This window comes from Hordeum vulgare, chromosome 6H (assembly GCF_904849725.1).
Source record: "Hordeum vulgare subsp. vulgare chromosome 6H, MorexV3_pseudomolecules_assembly, whole genome shotgun sequence".
Classification (NCBI taxonomy): Eukaryota; Viridiplantae; Streptophyta; class Magnoliopsida; order Poales; family Poaceae; genus Hordeum; species Hordeum vulgare.
The window spans coordinates 554,673,762-554,681,199 of NC_058523.1; the positions used below are offsets into that span (position 1 = coordinate 554,673,762).

At 45.7% G+C, this 7,438-nt stretch overlaps 1 pseudogene; it reads right to left on the reverse strand.

The window, feature by feature from the left end:
* Nucleotides 1-1,454: 1,454 nt before the first annotated feature.
* On the reverse strand, nt 1,455-4,704 carry LOC123404522 (annotated as a pseudogene).
* Between the last annotated feature and the right edge of the window lie 2,734 nt (nt 4,705-7,438).

The window sequence follows — 7,438 nt, forward strand, 5'->3', positions numbered from 1 at the left end:
CAGTTATGGAATCGTCGGAATCATAGGAAAGTTATACGGAATCGTAATCGTCGGAAAGTTTTACGGAATCGTCGGTTTAGGGTTTTACGGAATCGTTGGAATCGTCGGAATCGTCGTAGTCACCTCATTTATACAATCATAGGACTTTGCGATCTCCATCGATAAAACGGTAAGAATAAAGTCTAAGGGTAAAAATAGGAACTACAACAATATGATAAGGCTCTAAAATAGGATATACAACAATATGGATATATGATATACAACAATATGGATATACGAAAATAGGATATATGATACAACAATATGGATATATGATATATGAAAAATATGATACAACAATATGATATACAACAATATGGATATACAAAAAACTACAACAAATATGGATATATATACCGTACGTGAGAACAAGATGAAGCAGTGGGGCGGCGAGGAGGCGGCGTGGGGCGGCGCACGAGGAGGCGGCGAGGAGGCGTCGCGAGGAGGCGGCGAGGAGGCGACGGCGGCGAGGAGGCGGCGGCGCGACGAGGAGGCGGTGAGGATCGACGAGGAGGCGGCGCAAGGAGGCCGCGCGCGAGGAGGCGGCGAGGATCGGCGAGGAGGCGGCGGCGCGGCGAGGAGGCGACGGCGCGGCGAGGAGGCGACGGCGCGGCGAGGAGGCGGCGCGAGGAGGCGGCGCGCGAGGAGGCGGCGCGCGAGGAGGCGGCGGCGTGGCGAGGATCGGCGAGGAGGCGGCGAGGAGGCGACGGCGGCGAGGAGGCGGCGAGAAGGTCGAGTCGGCGAGGAGAGAGGCGGCGAGGAGAGAAGGCGAGGAGAGACGCGCGGGAAGGCGAGAAGTTGGCGGCCCCGCAGAGGTCTAGAGCCTTTAGCACCGGTCTGTGTTAACAACCGGTGCTAAAGGGTCTTTAGCACCGGTTGTTAATACAGACCGGTGCTAAAGGGTCCAAAAATCGGGTGCGAAGCGAACCCACCTTTAGGACCGGTTGTTGTTACCTGTTTCCTGTTTTCTTTTTCTTTTTGTTTCCTTTTTCTTTTTCCTGTTTCTTCTTTTATTTTTCTTTTTTCCTTTTTTCTATTTCCTGTTTTCTTTTTCTTTTTGTTTCCTTTTTCTTTTTTCTGTTTCTTCTTTTATTTTTCTTTTTTCTTTTTTTCTGTTTCCTGTTTTCTTTTTCTTTTTGTTTCCTTTTTCTTTTTCCTGTTTCTTCTTTTATTTTTCTTTTTTGTTTCCCTTTTCTGTTTTCTTTTACATTTATTTATAAATTGTCTAAATGTCATTTTAACACTTAAAAAATAAAAATGATATTTATCAAAATGGTCAAATTTAGTGGAAATTGGTCAAATTTTTGATATTTATCAAAATGGTCAACACAATTACATAAAAGGTTTAATACATTATTACACACCACCAACAACACCCCCTATCTATTTTTCTTCTTGCCTTTCTTCTGATTGCGCCGTAACCATGGACTATCTTCATCATTTAACGGGATACTTGGATCATCTTTGACTTTGAAGGAAGGAATTTCATCAAATTTATTGTAATCTTCTGACATGTCTGTCTTGTCGTCGACTCCCACGATGTTTCTTTTCCCTGAAAGAACTATGTGGCGCCTTGGCTCATCGTCTGATGTATTCGCTTCCTTATCTTTTCTTTTTCTCGGTCTGCTAGACATGTCCTTCACATAGAAAACCTGAGCCACATCATTGGCTAGGACGAATTGATCATTGCCGTACCCAAGATTCTTCTGATCCACTGTTGTCATTCCATACTTCGGGTCTACCTTCACGCCTGACAGGTTGAACCATTTGCACCAGAACAAAGGGACCTTAAAGAAAGGTCCGTAGTCAAGTTCCCATATCTGCTCTATGTAACCATAGTATGTGACCCTTTGCCCGTTGTCGTCTTTTGCATCAAACCGGACGCCACTGTTTTGGTTGGTGCTCTTTTTATCTTGGTCTGCCGTGTAAAATGTGTTACCATTTATCTCGTACCCTTTAAAGGTCAATACAGTCGAAGATGGTTGCTTGGCCAACAAGTATAACTCATCTTCAACAATGTTGTCATTAATGAGACGTCTTTGCAACCAACCGCCGAAAGTCTTCGCGTGTTCTTTAGCAATGAAATCTTCAGGTTGCTCCGGGTATTCTGAGCGTAAAATATCCTTGTGTTCCTGGATATATGGAGCCGCCAAGCTGGAATTAACTAGAACTGTGTAGTGTGCTTGAGTGAAAGATTGCTCGTCCATACATGTTGTTGATTTCTTTCCTAGCGTGCCTTTTCCACGCAGTCTCCCCTCATGGCGCGACTGAGGAACGCCGATCGGGTTCAGGTCAGGAATAAAGTCAACACAAAACTCAATGACCTCCTCTGTTCCATAGCCCTTGACCATGCTTCCTTCTGGCCTAGCACGGTTTTTTACATAATTCTTCAAGACTCCCGTGAACCTCTCAAAGGGGAACATATTGTGTAAGAATACAGGACCGAGAACGGAAATCTCTTGGACTAGGTGAACTATGAGGTGCGTCATAATATTGAAGAAGGTTGGTGGGAACACCAACTCGAAGCTGACAAGACATTGGACCACGTCCTTCTGTAAACTTGGTAGAGTTGCTGGATCGATTGCCTTCTGAGAAATTGCGTTGAGGAATGCACATAGCTTCACAATGGGTACTCGCACGTTTTCTGGCAGAAGCCCCCTCAATGCAATCGGAAGTAACTGGGTCATGATCACGTGGCAGTCATGAGACTTTAGGTTTTGGAACTTTTTCTCTTCCAGGTTTAGTATTCCTTTTATGTTCGACGAGTAGCCAGACGGGACCTTGATACTGCTCAGGACTTGGAAAAAGATCTCCTTCTCTTCCTTGGTAAGAGCGTAGGTGGCAGGACCTTTGAAATTCTCTGGATTCATCAGGTCGTCTCGTTCGTGCATAGTTGGTGGTGCAGCCGTGCTTTTGGTGTATCTCTTGACTTCTTCCCATGTACGCCCAATAAGTTTAGCAGGTTCACGCAAATATTTTTCGTCACGTGCATCACGTCGATCGCAGAGCGAACCTCTAGGAATTTCCAATAGGGTAGTTCCCAGAATATAGATTTCTTCTTCCACATGGCTACGTGGTTGTCGGCGTCATTCAGAACAGATTGTGCGCCAGGACCCTTACCAAAGATTACTTTTATATCTTTGACCATGTCATATATATCAGTACCTTTAGGGAGGGTTGGCTTCCTCCGTGTATCTGCCTCGCCTTTGAAATGCTTTCCTTTCTTTCTTACGGGATGCCTGTCTGGAAGAAATCGACGATGCCCCGGGTACACATTCTTGCCTATATGTATACTTTCAGTCTCGCCTAAACAGTGTGTGCATGCGTTGTATCCCTTGTTTGACTGTCCTGAGATGTTACTAAGAGCGGGCCAATCATTGATGGTTACAAACAGCAACCCTTGTAGGTCAAATTCCTCCTGTTTGTACTCGTCCCACACACGTACACCTTCGTCAGCCCATAACTCTAAAAGTTCATCAACCAGTGGCCTCAGGTACACACAATGTTGTTGCCGGGTTGCGACGGGCCTGGGATAAGCACTAGCATCATAATGAACTTACGCTTCATGCATAACCAAGGAGGAAGGTTATAGATACATAGAGTCATGGACCAGGTGCTATGACTGCTACTCTGCTCCCCAAACGGATTCAGGCCATCTGTACTTAGACCAAACCTTAAGTTTCTTGGGTCACGTGCAAAGTCCTCGTACTTATCGTCGATGTTTCTCCACTGCGACCCATCAGCGGGTTGTCTCAGCATATCGTCTTCCTTACGGTCTTCTTTGTGCCATCGCAGCAACTTGGCATGCTCTTTGTTTCGGAACAAACGTTTCAACCGTGGTATTATAGGAGCATGCCACATCACCTTGGCAGGAACCCTCTTCCTGGGGCGGTCGTCGCCCTCAACATCACCAGGGTCATCTCGCCTGATCTTATACCGAAATGCACCGCATACCGGGCAGGCATTTAAATTCTCGTGCTGACCGCGGTAGAGGATGCAGTCATTGATGCATGCATGTATCTTATGCACTTCCAATCCTAGAGGGCAGACAACCTTCTTTGCTTCGTACGTACTGCAGGGCAGCACGTTATCTCTTGGAAGCATCTTCTTCATTATTTTCAGCAGCTTTTCAAATCCCTTGTCAGATATTCCATTCTCTGCCTTCCATTGCAGCAATTCCAGGGTGGTGCCCAGCTTTTTCTGGCCATCTTCGCAATTTGGGTACAACAATTTTTTGTGATCTTCTAACATGCGCTCCAACTTCAACCTCTCGTTTTCACTTCCGCAGTTTATCTGTTCTTCACGAATGACCTGACGAAGATCATCATCAGACTCATCAACAATGTCCTCAAGTTCAGGCTCGTCTTCCCCCATTTCAGTATCACCGTGTTCACCGAACATAGTATAGTTATCATTATCCTCTTCTTCTTCATTGTCTTCCATTACAACCCCTCTTTCTCCGTGCTTGGTCCAACAAAAATAACTGGGCATGAAGCCTTCTTGCAACAGGTGGGTGTATATGGTTCTTGAGTTAGGGAAATTCCTCTTATTCTGGCATTTTTTACATGGACAAAAAATAAATCTATTCTGCCTGTTTTTCTCAGCCACATTGAGAAAACTATGCATGCTATTAAGGAATTCGGGACGACGTCGATCACTGTGCATCCATTGTCGGTTCATCTGCATTATATAAATTTATCAAAAACCATTATGCTAAATCATCATGACTAAATTAATTAATTAATACAAAAAGTTCATCACACGTTAAAACCAAAGTAGCGTAGTGACCATACATATATAGTTCTCATAAAAACACACACTGAAACCAACCATAAAAACTCTCTCTAATTAATGCATTTAAAAACAACAACAAATGCAATCAAAATCGCAACAAAGGTAACAATTGACCCAACGGCATAATGATACCAAGCCTCTTTACTAATTACATATTTTCTAATCTTTCTAATCTTCAGACGCATTGCGTCCATCTCGCTCTTGTGACCATCAAAGACACCGGCAAGAACCTTTTCCAAGGTCATCTTCTCTCTTTCAGTTTTTTCCAACCTTTCTTCAGTTTTTTTCAATCTTTCTTTCAGGCCAACATTTTCTTGTTCAACTAAGTGTAACTTCTCAACAATAGGGTCGATTGGCATTTCCGGTTCCACTACCTCCTAGATAAAAATATCTATGTCAAGTTGGTCGGCGTAATTAATTGTCATATAATCAGGAAATGAAAATATGTAGTTATAAAAGATAATATACCACATCCGAATCATAGACTGGACGAGGGCCAACGGGGACGGATATCAAAACCATGGCGCTATACATATAAAAATCTTACACAATAAGAAAATTATATACAAGTAAATATGTAAATCATACAAATCAAAATTTGTTTTGGTAAATAAAAACAATAGGCTCACCAAGGTTGTGTCGGTGACGGGGCGATCGACGACGGTGTGGAAGGGGACAAGGCGCGCGACACTAAAAAAAACCACAAATCATAATTAAATTTGAGCTCAAATTGCATATGTATACATAACAAATGATGAACTCTCTCTAGCTTAGGCATTTCATCAAACACCTAGCTAGCACAACAAAAATGAAATGAGCAAGAAAACGAGCAAAACTTGCAATGCCGGAAGAGGGAATGTTGATGCTAACCGTAGGACCGATGGGTGCCAACAATCTTGACAAATGGTGGAGAAAAATGGGGATGGATTAGAGCTCCCAAGAGGAAGGAGAGAGCAAAAATGGAGTTGAGCTCGAGCTAGAAAAAATGGAGCTGAGCTCGGGGTGGAATATAGGGGTGCTCGGGGAGGAAGGGGAGGAGGGCTTTAGGACCGGTTTGTGTTAAAAACCGGTGCTAAAGGGTCTGACAGCGGGGCCCCGCAGTTGCTGCAAAAATGAGAAAACCTTTAGCACCGGTTTGTGATACAAACCGGTTCTAAAGGGTCTGTCCACTGGCCCCCCTCCCTGCTGCAAACGGTCCAAAAACCTTTAGGACCGGTTTGTGTTACAAACCGGTCCTAAAGGCCTTGCGGCCATTTGCTGCAGGGAGGGGGCCCAGCGGACAGACCCTTTAGAACCGGTTTATATCCAATCCGGGTCCAATGTGGTTGGCTCAATGCCCTGTTTTCTACTAGTGACGGTATAACACTGTGTGGAGTAAGTTTAAGAAACAAAAAAAGATCGGCCCGATGATTTAGTTTTTTTTAAAGGAGGTTAAACCCCTCGCATCGGCATTAGCATCGGCATTAATCGATGCATGTAGTAATCTTTATTAATTATTCTATAGATATGTCAAGAACATACATCAATCCATCTGAAGCCACCACTCACACCTACAAACTGGATAATATGGAGTGTTCTCATTCCCTATATCTAAAACCGGTGTCATCGCCAATCCATCCACGTAAAATATCGGGGCCAACAGTCGGTGCAATAGAACTGAAGCACATACCACATGCACACGTTATAGAAGTTGCAATCATCATCGGACCACTGACCCATCTTCAGGAGAGAAATTCGCATCATCCTTGCCAGTCCGAACATCCGTCGACACCACCAGGGCACCCAACGGCGCGAAGACTCTGGAAGATCTGTCGAGCGTTGCACCTGCCAACAAGGCATGACTCAACATAGCACCTGTCGGCAGGCATGACTTAACAGCTCCATTGAAGCTCCGTGCAAGACGAAGCCGCTCCACCTCCTATCTCTGTCTTCCAGCGGTACTCCATAAACGATGCTCCCAAGAGAGAAACGACACTCCAATGCCATCATTGTCCGATCTGGAAGACCAAATCCTAGGGTTTCCCATGAAGGAGCACGAGTGGGTCGACAACAGTGACACGGCGATGCCTTCCTCAAGGTTACGGCGCAAAACGCCGCCATCGCCTGCTAATGGCTCGATTTTTGCCGGCAACTATGTCTCCCCAACTCATAGACGGATCTTGAGATCCGACCACCCAGCCTCAGACCGACCACCTATGACGAAGGAGGTGACCACCACCACCGCGCCCATGGCAAGAGCCCCCAACGTCCTCGTGATGCAGGTCGAGCCCAGAGGCAGCATGTCATTGACGGAACATGGATGGTACACGCCAACAACTTATGTGGCCCGCCGAAGCCCATGTGGGATCACATCGGACACCCTAGCCGCCACCGCAGGACCCATCGTCGTACGCCGCTACCTCATGCCAAAGCTGGCCACCACCGTCACTGTTGTATGTCCGATCGGCGAGGACCGCCGCACCGCTGACCGGATATGGCCAAGAAGAAGTGTCACCGCCACCGTTGTGGCACACATGCTTTGCCTGCGAGCCCCCACAAGTAGAAAATAGGGCTTTGGTCCTGGCCTGATAAGAGAATTAGTCCCGGTCGACTTATGAAACGGGAC